Below are 17651 nucleotides of genomic sequence, written 5' to 3' on the forward strand. Positions count from 1 at the left end.
TGCTCCATAATCGAGTACACAAAATATACCTGAAATTTAAATTAAATTACAAACGAGATTCATTAAAATTGGATTAACCGCATTTTGTTGATAAAAGTATACTAATCATAATAAACATAAAGTTTAATTTAGACCTCAAATTTAACGAATTATGATATGCTCCATAATCGAGTACACAAAATATACCTGAAATTTAAATTAAATTACAAACGAGATTCATTAAAATTGGATTAACCGCATTTTGTTGATAAAAGTATACTAATCATGATAAACATAAAGTTCAATTTAGACCTCAAGTTTAACGAATTATGATATGCTCCATAATCGAGTACACAAAATATACCTGAAATTTAAATTAAATTACAAACGAGATTCATTAAAATTGCATTAAACGCATTTTGTTGATAAAAGTATACTAATCATAATAAACATAAAGTTTAATTTAGACCTCAAGTTTAACGAATTATGATATGCTCCATAATCGAGTACACAAAATATACCTGAAATTTAAATTAAATTACAAACGAGATTCATTAAAATTGGATTAACCGCATTTTGTTGATAAAAGTATACTAATCATAATAAACATAAAGTTTAATTTAGACCTCAAGTTTAACGAATTATGATATGCTCCATAATCGAGTACACAAAATATACCTAAAATTTAAATTAAATTACAAACGAGATTCATTAAAATTGCATTAACCGCATTTTGTTGATAAAAGTGTACTAATCATAATAAACATAAAGTTTAACTTAGACCTCAAGTTTAACGAATTATGATATGCTCCATAATCGAGTACACAAAATATACCTGAAATTTAAATTAAATTACAAACGAGATTCATTAAAATTGCATTAACCGCATTTTGTTGATAAATGTATACTAATCATGATAAACATAAAGTTTAATTTAGACCTCAAATTTAACGAATTATGATATGCTCCATAATCGAGTACACAAAATATACTTGAAATTTTAATTAAATTACAAACGAGATTCATTAAAATTGCATTAACCGCATTTTGTTGATAAAAGTATACTAATCATAATAAACATAAAGTTTAATTTAGACCTCAAGTGTAACGAATTATGATATGCTCCATAATCGAGTACACAAAATATACCTGAAATTTAAATTAAATTACAAACGAGATTCATTAAAATTGGATTAACCGCATTTTGTTGATAAAAGTATACTAATCATAATAAACATAAAGTTTAATTTAGACCTCAAGTTTAACGAATTATGATATGCTCCATAATCGAGTACACAAAATATACCTGAAATTTAAATTAAATTATAAACGAGATTCATTAAAATTGGATTAACCGCATTTTGTTGATAAAAGTATACTAATCATAATAAACATAAAGTTTAATTTAGACCTCAAGTTTAACGAATTATGATATGCTCCATAATCGAGTACACAAAATATACTTGAAATTTTAATTAAATTACAAACGAGATTCATTAAAATTGCATTAACCGCATTTTGTTGATAAAAGTATACTAATCATAATAAACATAAAGTTTAATTTAGACCTCAAGTGTAACGAATTATGATATGCTCCATAATCGAGTACACAAAATATACCTGAAATTTAAATTAAATTACAAACGAGATTCATTAAAATTGGATTAACCGCATTTTGTTGATAAAAGTATACTAATCATAATAAACATAAAGTTTAATTTAGACCTCAAGTTTAACGAATTATGATATGCTCCATAATCGAGTACACAAAATATACCTGAAATTTAAATTAAATTATAAACGAGATTCATTAAAATTGGATTAACCGCATTTTGTTGATAAAAGTATACTAATCATAATAAACATAAAGTTTAATTTAGACCTCAAGTTTAACGAATTATGATATGCTCCATAATCGAGTACACAAAATATACCTGAAATTTAAATTAAATTACAAACGAGATTCATTAAAATTGGATTAACCGCATTTTGTTGATAAAAGTATACTAATCATAATAAACATAAAGTTTAATTTAGACCTCAAATTTAACGAATTATGATATGCTCCATAATCGAGTACACAAAATATACCTGAAATTTAAATTAAATTACAAACGAGATTCATTAAAATTGGATTAACCGCATTTTGTTGATAAAAGTATACTAATCATGATAAACATAAAGTTCAATTTAGACCTCAAGTTTAACGAATTATGATATGCTCCATAATCGAGTACACAAAATATACCTGAAATTTAAATTAAATTACAAACGAGATTCATTAAAATTGCATTAAACGCATTTTGTTGATAAAAGTATACTAATCATAATAAACATAAAGTTTAATTTAGACCTCAAGTTTAACGAATTATGATATGCTCCATAATCGAGTACACAAAATATACCTGAAATTTAAATTAAATTACAAACGAGATTCATTAAAATTGGATTAACCGCATTTTGTTGATAAAAGTATACTAATCATAATAAACATAAAGTTTAATTTAGACCTCAAGTTTAACGAATTATGATATGCTCCATAATCGAGTACACAAAATATACCTAAAATTTAAATTAAATTACAAACGAGATTCATTAAAATTGCATTAACCGCATTTTGTTGATAAAAGTGTACTAATCATAATAAACATAAAGTTTAACTTAGACCTCAAGTTTAACGAATTATGATATGCTCCATAATCGAGTACACAAAATATACCTGAAATTTAAATTAAATTACAAACGAGATTCATTAAAATTGCATTAACCGCATTTTGTTGATAAATGTATACTAATCATGATAAACATAAAGTTTAATTTAGACCTCAAATTTAACGAATTATGATATGCTCCATAATCGAGTACACAAAATATACTTGAAATTTTAATTAAATTACAAACGAGATTCATTAAAATTGCATTAACCGCATTTTGTTGATAAAAGTATACTAATCATAATAAACATAAAGTTTAATTTAGACCTCAAGTGTAACGAATTATGATATGCTCCATAATCGAGTACACAAAATATACCTGAAATTTAAATTAAATTACAAACGAGATTCATTAAAATTGGATTAACCGCATTTTGTTGATAAAAGTATACTAATCATAATAAACATAAAGTTTAATTTAGACCTCAAGTTTAACGAATTATGATATGCTCCATAATCGAGTACACAAAATATACCTGAAATTTAAATTAAATTATAAACGAGATTCATTAAAATTGGATTAACCGCATTTTGTTGATAAAAGTATACTAATCATAATAAACATAAAGTTTAATTTAGACCTCAAGTTTAACGAATTATGATATGCTCCATAATCGAGTACACAAAATATACCTAAAATTTAAATTAAATTACAAACGAGATTCATTAAAATTGCATTAACCGCATTTTGTTGATAAAAGTGTACTAATCATAATAAACATAAAGTTTAATTTAGACCTCAAGTTTAACGAATTATGATATGCTCCATAATCGAGTACACAAAATATACTTGAAATTTTAATTAAATTACAAACGAGATTCATTAAAATTGCATTAACCGCATTTTGTTGATAAAAGTATACTAATCATGGTAAACATTAAGTTTAATTTAGACCTCAAGTTTAACGAATTATGATATGCTCCATAATCGAGTACACAAAATATACCTGAAATTTAAATTAAATTACAAACGAGATTCATTAAAATTGGATTAACCGCATTTTGTTGATAAAAGTATACTAATCATGATAAACATAAAGTTTAATTTAGACCTCAAGTTTAACGAATTATGATATGCTCCATAATCGAGTACACAAAATATACTTGAAATTTAAATTAAATTACAAACGAGATTCATTAAAATTGGATTAACCGCATTTTGTTGATAAAAGTATACTAATCATGATAAACATAAAGTTTAATTTAGACCTCAAGTTTAACGAATTATGATATGCTCCATAATCGAGTACACAAAATATACCTGAAATTTAAATTAAATTACAAACGAGATTCATTAAAATTGGATTAACCGCATTTTGTTGATAAAAGTATACTAATCATGATAAACATAAAGTTTAATTTAGACCTCAAGTTTAACGAATTATGATATGCTCCATTATCGAGTATACAAAATATACTTGAAATTTAAATTAAATTACAAACGAGATTCATTAAAATTGGATTAACCGCATTTTGTTGATAAAAGTATACTAATCATGATAAACATAAAGTTTAATTTAGACCTCAAGTTTAACGAATTATGATATGCTCCATAATCGAGTACACAAAATATACCTGGAATTTTAATTAAATTACAAACGAGATTCATTAAAATTGCATTAACCGCATTTTGTTGATAAAAGTATACTAATCATAATAAACATAAAGTTTAATTTAGACCTCAAGTTTAACGAATTATGATATGCTCCATAATCGAGTACACAAAATATACCTGAAATTTAAATTAAATTACAAACGAGATTCATTAAAATTGGATTAACCGCATTTTGTTGATAAAAGTATACTAATCATGATAAACATAAAGTTTAATTTAGACCTCAAGTTTAACGAATTATGATATGCTCCATAATCGAGTACACAAAATATACCTAAAATTTAAATTAAATTACAAACGAGATTCATTAAAATTGGATTAACCGCATTTTGTTGATAAAAGTATACTAATCATGATAAACATAAAGTTCAATTTAGACCTCAAGTTTAACGAATTATGATATGCTCCATAATCGAGTACACAAATTATACTTGAAATTTAAATTAAATTACAAACGAGATTCATTAAAATTGGATTAACCGCATTTTGTTGATAAAAGTATACTAATCATGATAAACATAAAGTTTAATTTAGACCTCAAGTTTAACGAATTTATACGTCACTATGAACTTTTGGTGCACGTTTTACTTGAGTTCATGTAAACTTAAGTTCATGTAAACTTAAGTTTTAAACAGATTAACTTGAGCTAATTTATTTTTTCTTATAGTACAACAATAAGTGTGCCAATTTTTTTTTTATATTTATTTTATATTTTATATTTTATATTTATTGTCTTTAGACAAAAACTACATTTTTATAAAGTATATTAATGTAATTAGTTGTTTAACAGTTTATAAAATAATTTTTACTTTGACTCATAGTTTCATTAGTATTTTGATACGTGTTAATATAGTTTGTAAAGTTAAACTTTAGTGTCCTAAAAAATGTTTACTCACATATTTATTGCAACTTACGGTTCTCTTTACTACTAGTTTGAAGTGTTTTTTTATAAACAATTACTACACAAATCAACAAGCTTTATAAACTAGATTTAAATAACTATCAATGCAAATAATAGCTGTTAGCTTAAATATTAAGTAAGATAACATTAGATTAAATTGTTAGTTTTATCATTGTTTTTTTAAATGACAAACATAAAATAGTTTTTGTGTATAAAAAGATATAGTTATACTTTTGTTAAACTAGAAAAACAATACTGAAATAACCATGATATAAGGAAATAACTTTAGTTAAAAACTATATACAGCAACAAGTTCACACATATTAACTTTTGAAGAATGATAAAATTTTAAGGATTATGATAGATTTTAGCTTAGTTTTTATGTAAGTTAGATGATAAGTAAAATGTGCAGGTTTTTGTATATAGTTTAAACAACACAGTATTATGAATTGATGATAGTTCATCTTTCTAAGTTTTCAACAGTTCATTGTGTTACAATATTAAGAGTTTATTAAAAGACCCACTCAAAACTAAACAAGTGTCTAACTACTTTTGAATAACTTGAATTTATTACTGTTTTGAACAGATTATCTAAGTGAACAATACTACTCAAAAGTATTAAAAGTTTACATTAGCAAGTTATTTGACTATACACAGTCAAGTCTTATAGATAAGTTTGTCAGTGCACACTTGAAAAAAAAATTGTCAAGTATTAAGAAGTATGTACACTTATTTTAAACTCGATGAACTGTTTTTGTGTTTATGTCGAAACTTAATTGTTTTATGTGTATTAAACTGTTAAATTAAGAAATAATGCTAAACTTAAGTCATGTAAAAATAAGTTATTGTACAAAATAACGACCAAATTGATAATAGTGAGTTGTGAAGTTAAGCTGGGCATTAATGTCTGCATAAATGTTTATTCACGTACTTATTGCAACTAAGTATACTAGAGTGAAGTATTGTTTTAATAATAAGTACACAAATCAATAAGTTTCTACAAAAAGTTATTGAGAAAAAACTTCACTAATTAATCACAAGCTTAATGTAATAGTATTAGCAACACGACTTAATTTTAGACTCTTGTAGAATTCTTTTTGTTAAAGCAGTTAGTTAATGGTTAAAAATGTAAATCTTTGAACTAAAATGAAGGTTTAAAGCGGAAACTAGGAATATAGCAGTGATATTTGTTATGAAGATACTAGTGCCTGCTATGTGTTTCAATTTCTAACTCATATCATACAAAAGCATACAAGTTTGAAACGTGTTCAAAAACTAAATAGTTCAAATTCAAAGCTTTCATTTTGTCTATTTTTCATCATTTTTATAAAGTGTTTGGTGTTTTTTAAAGCAGAATTTTGTGCTGAAAACGATAGTAAAATCTATTCTAAAATAAAACAAAGTTTAAAAAAGTTATAGCCAAAAGTTTAAAACAAGCTTAAAATTTTCAAAGCGAGAGAAGAGAAACCACGTGATAAAATTAATTTTCCGGCTCAAAATTGCCATAAGAAAGTATCGTGAAATAAATCTTATTATCTTTTTATCTTTTTATCTTTTTATCGTTTTGATAATTTTTTTGGTGTTTTTTCGCATGAAACTTTCCGCCAGAAACGATGGAAATGTTTATTTTTAATTATTGGCAAGTTTAAAATAAATAGAAAAATCTTCCGAAAAAAAGTTATACTTGTTCATTATCATTCAATTTTATAGCATAAAAATTTGCATAAATTTCAATGACTACAGTTGGTATGGTCTTTAGACAAAAATTACTTTCTTATAAAGTATATTGATGTAATTAGTTCTTTAAAAGTTTATAAAACAAATTACTTTGACTAACAATTTCATTAGTATTTTGATACGTGTTAATATAGTTTGTCCTTTATATAGCTAAATTTTAATGTCCTAATAAATGTCTACTCATACATTTATTGTAACTAAGGGTTCTCTTAAATACTAGTTTGATGTGTTGTTTTATAAATAAGTTCTACACAAATCAACAAGCATTATAAACTGGATTTTAACATGTATTATTTATTTATGAACAATTTATTATTCTATATATAACACTTCACTTACTGTAATTTGATTTAACAGTATCATTCTATTGTATTTTGCACCTACTAGTTAGTTTACCTATAAAAGTCTTCTATCTCATTTATGTTATTATTTAAACATTGTTTTGTTTGTATTGTATGTTTTTAAGTAATTTAGTTCTACTTATAGCTCAAAGTTAAGTAAAGACTGAGTTTTAGTGTTATTAACAGATATGTTCGATTTATAGTGAAATGTTTAATAGTATATACCTTTAAGTAATTCAAATTACTCAACAGTTTTACGTTGTAATTTACTTTATCAGTATCATTCTACTGCATTTCAAAAAGTTATATCAATTCAAATTACCAAATCTCATAACAGCAAACAAATTCTTAGTTTAGTATTTATGTGTACTTTAGACTCTTAACTGTTTTTTCATTTAATTAATCCCAATTTACAGTTCCCAATAATTAATCCCAATGTATATCATTTGTTTGAATTACACTAGTAGATTACTTACTGAGATTTAAGCGTCGTTAGGCTTGAAAGAAAAAAAACAATGGTTGTGCAAAATGCTTTACCAATATTGGTACATTGCATTCTTAATGGTACAGAACCATATACTTTATCTAAGTAGTATATAAGGAACACTGAATGTAAAAGGTTTATGCCACTTAGACAGAAACTAAGTTAAAATTTTTCAGTTACATAAGTAAGTGTTTACGTCTTAAATTGTTTAAATAAAGTTTGGACATCTTTTAAATAAGACACTTACAAAATACCGTTTTTGTCCACAATTTTTCAGGTAATTTTGTGATATTTTTTATTTTTACCTATTTACAATTATTACGTCATGACCCTGAGTCTCATACAGAAAAAACTTAGTAATTTTTACTTACACTTTAGTTGTACATGGATATCGTCTTTAGGATTATCAATTATTAAATTTGTTTCAAATAAGACTAATTCTATGTACATAAAAAGTGTTGGATAAGGTGTGTCTTAATTAAACTAACAGATACAAACATATATGAATAATATATGCTCTTAAATAAATTACTGCTGCGTATAAAAGAATTTTAATTTTAAATTACAATCAAGTCTTAATAATACTTAATCATTAACTATCATATTGTTGCGCTGGTTTATGTGATTGTTTCTAGTTTTAGTCCACATAAAGTTCTACAAATTGTATGCATTATCATGGTAACGAAAGGTCTTTTTTTAACTATTTAATTTTGGTGTTTATTTTCGACTCAATATTAAATATTACAATATTTAAATTCAAATTAAAGTTTTATGTTTTATAGTATGTATCCTGTGTTTTGCGTACTACAAATGATACAATTTTGTAGTAGACATTCTGGTATTATTCTATAATTAACACTTCAACTTACTTTTTTGTTGTAATTAAATTTAAATTTCAAGTATAGTTTGTGATACTTGATTATGTGGTAACTCATAGTTCGTTTAACTTGAGGTCTAAATTAAACTTTATATTTATAATGAATAGTATACTTTTATTAAAAAAAACGTGCTTTAAGCAGTTTGAATGAATCTCGTTTGTAATTTAATTTAAATTTCAAGTATAGTTTGTGATACTCGATTATGGGGTAACTCATAGTTCGATTAACTTAAGGTCTAAATGAAACTTTATATTTGTAATGAATAGTATATTTTTATTAAAAAACGTGCTTTAAGCAGTTTGAATGAATTTCGTTTGTAATTTTATTTAAATTTCAAGTATACTTTGTGATACTCGATTATGGGGTAACTCATTGTTCGTTTAACTTGAGGTCTAAATGAAACTTTATATTTGTAATGAATAGTATATTTTTATTAAGAAAACGTGCTTTAAGCAGTTTGAATGAATCTCGTTTGTAATTTAATTTAAATTTCAAGTATATTTTGTGATACTCGATTATGGGGTAACTCATAGTTCGTTTAACTTAAGGTCTAAATGAAACTTTATATTTTTAATGAATAGTATATTTTTATTAAAAAACGTGCTTTAAGCAGTTTGAACGAATCTCGTTTGTAATTTAATTTAAATTTCATGTATATTTTGTGATACTCGATTATGGGGTAACTCATAGTTCGTTTAACTTGAGGTCTAAATTAAACTTTATATTTGTGATGAATAGTATATTTTTATTAAAAAAACATTACAATATTACAAACGAGATTCATTAAAGTTGCATTAACCGCATTTTGTTGATAAAAGTATACTAATCATAATAAACATAAAGTTTAATTTAGACCTCAAGTTTAACGAATTATGATATGCTCCATAATCGAGTACACAAAATATACTTGAAATTTTAATTAAATTACAAACGAGATTCATTAAAATTGCATTAACCGTATTTTGTTGATAAAAGTATACTAATCATGATAAACATAAAGTTTAATTTAGACCTCAAGTTTAACGAATTATGATATGCTCCATAATCAGGTACACAAAATATACTTGAAATTTTCATTAAATTACAAACGAGATTCATTAAAATTGCATTAACCGCATTTTGTTGATAAAAGTATACTAATCATGATAAACATAAAGTTTAATTTAGACCTCAAGTTTAACGAATTATGATATGCTCCATAATCGAGTACACAAAATATACCTGGAATTTTAATTAAACTACAAACGAGATTCATTAAAATTGCATTAACCGCATTGTGTTGATAAAAGTATACTAATCATAATAAACATAAAGTTTAATTCAGACCTCAAGTTTAACGAATTATGATATGCTCCATAATCGAGTACACAAAATATACCTGAAATTTAAATTAAATTACAAACGAGATTCATTAAAATTGCATTAACCGCATTTTGTTGATAAATGTATACTAATCATGATAAACATAAAGTTTAATTTAGACCTCAAATTTAACGAATTATGATATGCTCCATAATCGAGTACACAAAATATACTTGAAATTTTAATTAAATTACAAACGAGATTCATTAAAATTGCATTAACCGTATTTTGTTGATAAAAGTATACTAATCATGATAAACATAAAGTTTAATTTAGACCTCAAGTTTAACGAATTATGATATGCTCCATAATCGAGTACACAAAATATACTTGAAATTTAAATTAAATTACAAACGAGATTCATTAAAATTGGATTAACCGCATTTTGTTGATAAAAGTATACTAATCATGATAAACATAAAGTTTAATTTAGACCTCAAGTTTAACGAATTATGATATGCTCCATAATCGAGTACACAAAATATACCTGGAATTTTAATTAAATTACAAACGAGATTCATTAAAATTGGATTAACCGCATTTTGTTGATAAAAGTATACTAATCATGATAAACATAAAGTTTAATTTAGACCTCAAGTTTAACGAATTATGATATGCTCCATAATCGAGTACACAAAATATACCTGAAATTTTAATTAAATTACAAACGAGATTCATTAAAATTGGATTAACCGCATTTTGTTGATAAAAGTATACTAATCATGATAAACATAAAGTTTAATTTAGACCTCAAGTTTAACGAATTATGATATGCTCCATAATCGAGTACACAAAATATACTTGAAATTTAAATTAAATTACAAACGAGATTCATTAAAATTGGATTAACCGCATTTTGTTGATAAAAGTATACTAATCATGATAAACATAAAGTTTAATTTAGACCTCAAGTTTAACGAATTATGATATGCTCCATAATCGAGTACACAAAATATACCTGGAATTTTAATTAAATTACAAACGAGATTCATTAAAATTGCATTAACCGCATTTTGTTGATAAAAGTATACTAATCATAAAAAACATAAAGTTTAATTCAGACCTCAAGTTTAACGAATTATGATATGCTCCATAATCGAGTACACAAAATATACCTGAAATTTAAATTAAATTATAAACGAGATTCATTAAAATTGCATTAAACGCATTTTGTTGATAAAAGTATACTAATCATAATAAACATAAAGTTTAATTTAGACCTCAAGTTTAACGAATTATGATATGCTCCATAATCGAGTACACAAAATATACCTGAAATTTAAATTAAATTCCAATGACATTCATTAAAATTGGATTAACCGCATTTTGTTGATAAAATTATACTAATCATAATAAACATAAAGTTTAATTTAGACCTCAAGTTTAACGAATTATGATATGCTCCATAATCGAGTACACAAAATATACCTGAAATTTAAATTAAATTACAAACGTGATTCATTAAAATTGCATTAACCGCATTTTGTTGATAAAAGTGTACTAATCATAATAAACATAAAGTTTAATTTAGACCTCAAGTTTAACGAATTATGATATGCTCCATAATCGAGTACACAAAATATACTTGAAATTTAAATTAAATTACAAACGAGATTCATTAAAATTGGATTAACCGCATTTTGTTGATAAAAGTATACTAATCATGATAAACATAAAGTTTAATTTAGACCTCAAGTTTAACGAATTATGATATGCTCCATAATCGAGTACACAAAATATACCTAAAATTTAAATTAAATTACAAACGAGATTCATTAAAATTGGATTAACCGCATTTTGTTGATAAAAGTATACTAATCATGATAAACATAAAGTTCAATTTAGACCTCAAGTTTAACGAATTATGATATGCTCCATAATCGAGTACACAAAATATACTTGAAATTTAAATTAAATTACAAACGAGATTCATTAAAATTGGATTAACCGCATTTTGTTGATAAAAGTATACTAATCATGATAAACATAAAGTTTAATTTAGACCTCAAGTTTAACGAATTATGATATGCTCCATAATCGAGTACACAAAATATACCTGGAATTTTAATTAAATTACAAACGAGATTCATTAAAATTGCATTAACCGCATTTTGTTGATAAAAGTATACTAATCATAATAAACATAAAGTTTAATTTAGACCTCAAGTTTAACGAATTATGATATGCTCCATAATCGAGTACACAAAATATACCTGAAATTTAAATTAAATTACAAACGAGATTCATTAAAATTGCATTAAACGCATTTTGTTGATAAAAGTATACTAATCATAATAAACATAAAGTTTAATTTAGACCTCAAGTTTAACGAATTATGATATGCTCCATAATCGAGTACACAAAATATACCTGAAATTTAAATTAAATTACAAACGAGATTCATTAAAATTGGATTAACCGCATTTTGTTGATAAAAGTATACTAATCATAATAAACATAAAGTTTAATTTAGACCTCAAGTTTAACGAATTATGATATGCTCCATAATCGAGTACACAAAATATACTTGAAATTTAAATTAAATTACAAACGAGATTCATTAAAATTGGATTAACCGCATTTTGTTGATAAAAGTATACTAATCATGATAAACATAAAGTTCAATTTAGACCTCAAGTTTAACGAATTATGATATGCTCCATAATCGAGTACACAAAATATACTTGAAATTTAAATTAAATTACAAACGAGATTCATTAAAATTGGATTAACCGCATTTTGTTGATAAAAGTATACTAATCATAATAAACATAAAGTTTAATTTAGACCTCAAGTTTAACGAATTATGATATGCTCCATAATCGAGTACACAAAATATACCTGAAATTTAAATTAAATTACAAACGAGATTCATTAAAATTGGATTAACCGCATTTTGTTGATAAAAGTATACTAATCATAATAAACATAAAGTTTAATTTAGACCTCAAATTTAACGAATTATGATATGCTCCATAATCGAGTACACAAAATATACCTGAAATTTAAATTAAATTACAAACGAGATTCATTAAAATTGGATTAACCGCATTTTGTTGATAAAAGTATACTAATCATGATAAACATAAAGTTCAATTTAGACCTCAAGTTTAACGAATTATGATATGCTCCATAATCGAGTACACAAAATATACCTGAAATTTAAATTAAATTACAAACGAGATTCATTAAAATTGCATTAAACGCATTTTGTTGATAAAAGTATACTAATCATAATAAACATAAAGTTTAATTTAGACCTCAAGTTTAACGAATTATGATATGCTCCATAATCGAGTACACAAAATATACCTGAAATTTAAATTAAATTACAAACGAGATTCATTAAAATTGGATTAACCGCATTTTGTTGATAAAAGTATACTAATCATAATAAACATAAAGTTTAATTTAGACCTCAAGTTTAACGAATTATGATATGCTCCATAATCGAGTACACAAAATATACCTAAAATTTAAATTAAATTACAAACGAGATTCATTAAAATTGCATTAACCGCATTTTGTTGATAAAAGTGTACTAATCATAATAAACATAAAGTTTAACTTAGACCTCAAGTTTAACGAATTATGATATGCTCCATAATCGAGTACACAAAATATACCTGAAATTTAAATTAAATTACAAACGAGATTCATTAAAATTGCATTAACCGCATTTTGTTGATAAATGTATACTAATCATGATAAACATAAAGTTTAATTTAGACCTCAAATTTAACGAATTATGATATGCTCCATAATCGAGTACACAAAATATACTTGAAATTTTAATTAAATTACAAACGAGATTCATTAAAATTGCATTAACCGCATTTTGTTGATAAAAGTATACTAATCATAATAAACATAAAGTTTAATTTAGACCTCAAGTGTAACGAATTATGATATGCTCCATAATCGAGTACACAAAATATACCTGAAATTTAAATTAAATTACAAACGAGATTCATTAAAATTGGATTAACCGCATTTTGTTGATAAAAGTATACTAATCATAATAAACATAAAGTTTAATTTAGACCTCAAGTTTAACGAATTATGATATGCTCCATAATCGAGTACACAAAATATACCTGAAATTTAAATTAAATTATAAACGAGATTCATTAAAATTGGATTAACCGCATTTTGTTGATAAAAGTATACTAATCATAATAAACATAAAGTTTAATTTAGACCTCAAGTTTAACGAATTATGATATGCTCCATAATCGAGTACACAAAATATACTTGAAATTTAAATTAAATTACAAACGAGATTCATTAAAATTGGATTAACCGCATTTTGTTGATAAAAGTATACTAATCATGATAAACATAAAGTTTAATTTAGACCTCAAGTTTAACGAATTATGATATGCTCCATAATCGAGTACACAAAATATACCTGAAATTTTAATTAAATTACAAACGAGATTCATTAAAATTGGATTAACCGCATTTTGTTGATAAAAGTATACTAATCATGATAAACATAAAGTTTAATTTAGACCTCAAGTTTAACGAATTATGATATGCTCCATAATCGAGTACACAAAATATACTTGAAATTTAAATTAAATTACAAACGAGATTCATTAAAATTGGATTAACCGCATTTTGTTGATAAAAGTATACTAATCATGATAAACATAAAGTTTAATTTAGACCTCAAGTTTAACGAATTATGATATGCTCCATAATCGAGTACACAAAATATACCTGGAATTTTAATTAAATTACAAACGAGATTCATTAAAATTGCATTAACCGCATTTTGTTGATAAAAGTATACTAATCATAAAAAACATAAAGTTTAATTCAGACCTCAAGTTTAACGAATTATGATATGCTCCATAATCGAGTACACAAAATATACCTGAAATTTAAATTAAATTATAAACGAGATTCATTAAAATTGCATTAAACGCATTTTGTTGATAAAAGTATACTAATCATAATAAACATAAAGTTTAATTTAGACCTCAAGTTTAACGAATTATGATATGCTCCATAATCGAGTACACAAAATATACCTGAAATTTAAATTAAATTCCAATGACATTCATTAAAATTGGATTAACCGCATTTTGTTGATAAAATTATACTAATCATAATAAACATAAAGTTTAATTTAGACCTCAAGTTTAACGAATTATGATATGCTCCATAATCGAGTACACAAAATATACCTGAAATTTAAATTAAATTACAAACGTGATTCATTAAAATTGCATTAACCGCATTTTGTTGATAAAAGTGTACTAATCATAATAAACATAAAGTTTAATTTAGACCTCAAGTTTAACGAATTATGATATGCTCCATAATCGAGTACACAAAATATACTTGAAATTTAAATTAAATTACAAACGAGATTCATTAAAATTGGATTAACCGCATTTTGTTGATAAAAGTATACTAATCATGATAAACATAAAGTTTAATTTAGACCTCAAGTTTAACGAATTATGATATGCTCCATAATCGAGTACACAAAATATACCTAAAATTTAAATTAAATTACAAACGAGATTCATTAAAATTGGATTAACCGCATTTTGTTGATAAAAGTATACTAATCATGATAAACATAAAGTTCAATTTAGACCTCAAGTTTAACGAATTATGATATGCTCCATAATCGAGTACACAAAATATACTTGAAATTTAAATTAAATTACAAACGAGATTCATTAAAATTGGATTAACCGCATTTTGTTGATAAAAGTATACTAATCATGATAAACATAAAGTTTAATTTAGACCTCAAGTTTAACGAATTATGATATGCTCCATAATCGAGTACACAAAATATACCTGGAATTTTAATTAAATTACAAACGAGATTCATTAAAATTGCATTAACCGCATTTTGTTGATAAAAGTATACTAATCATAATAAACATAAAGTTTAATTTAGACCTCAAGTTTAACGAATTATGATATGCTCCATAATCGAGTACACAAAATATACCTGAAATTTAAATTAAATTACAAACGAGATTCATTAAAATTGCATTAAACGCATTTTGTTGATAAAAGTATACTAATCATAATAAACATAAAGTTTAATTTAGACCTCAAGTTTAACGAATTATGATATGCTCCATAATCGAGTACACAAAATATACCTGAAATTTAAATTAAATTACAAACGAGATTCATTAAAATTGGATTAACCGCATTTTGTTGATAAAAGTATACTAATCATAATAAACATAAAGTTTAATTTAGACCTCAAGTTTAACGAATTATGATATGCTCCATAATCGAGTACACAAAATATACTTGAAATTTTAATTAAATTACAAACGAGATTCATTAAAATTGGATTAACCGCATTTTGTTGATAAAAGTATACTAATCATGATAAACATAAAGTTCAATTTAGACCTCAAGTTTAACGAATTATGATATGCTCCATAATCGAGTACACAAAATATACTTGAAATTTAAATTAAATTACAAACGAGATTCATTAAAATTGGATTAACCGCATTTTGTTGATAAAAGTATACTAATCATAATAAACATAAAGTTTAATTTAGACCTCAAGTTTAACGAATTATGATATGCTCCATAATCGAGTACACAAAATATACCTGAAATTTAAATTAAATTACAAACGAGATTCATTAAAATTGGATTAACCGCATTTTGTTGATAAAAGTATACTAATCATAATAAACATAAAGTTTAATTTAGACCTCAAATTTAACGAATTATGATATGCTCCATAATCGAGTACACAAAATATACCTGAAATTTAAATTAAATTACAAACGAGATTCATTAAAATTGGATTAACCGCATTTTGTTGATAAAAGTATACTAATCATGATAAACATAAAGTTCAATTTAGACCTCAAGTTTAACGAATTATGATATGCTCCATAATCGAGTACACAAAATATACCTGAAATTTAAATTAAATTACAAACGAGATTCATTAAAATTGCATTAAACGCATTTTGTTGATAAAAGTATACTAATCATAATAAACATAAAGTTTAATTTAGACCTCAAGTTTAACGAATTATGATATGCTCCATAATCGAGTACACAAAATATACCTGAAATTTAAATTAAATTACAAACGAGATTCATTAAAATTGGATTAACCGCATTTTGTTGATAAAAGTATACTAATCATAATAAACATAAAGTTTAATTTAGACCTCAAGTTTAACGAATTATGATATGCTCCATAATCGAGTACACAAAATATACCTAAAATTTAAATTAAATTACAAACGAGATTCATTAAAATTGCATTAACCGCATTTTGTTGATAAAAGTGTACTAATCATAATAAACATAAAGTTTAACTTAGACCTCAAGTTTAACGAATTATGATATGCTCCATAATCGAGTACACAAAATATACCTGAAATTTAAATTAAATTACAAACGAGATTCATTAAAATTGCATTAACCGCATTTTGTTGATAAATGTATACTAATCATGATAAACATAAAGTTTAATTTAGACCTCAAATTTAACGAATTATGATATGCTCCATAATCGAGTACACAAAATATACTTGAAATTTTAATTAAATTACAAACGAGATTCATTAAAATTGCATTAACCGCATTTTGTTGATAAAAGTATACTAATCATAATAAACATA

This window comes from Thalia democratica, chromosome 3 (assembly GCF_965202585.1).
Source record: "Thalia democratica chromosome 3, ktThaDemo2.hap1.1, whole genome shotgun sequence".
In the NCBI taxonomy this organism is placed as follows: Eukaryota; Metazoa; Chordata; class Thaliacea; order Salpida; family Salpidae; genus Thalia; species Thalia democratica.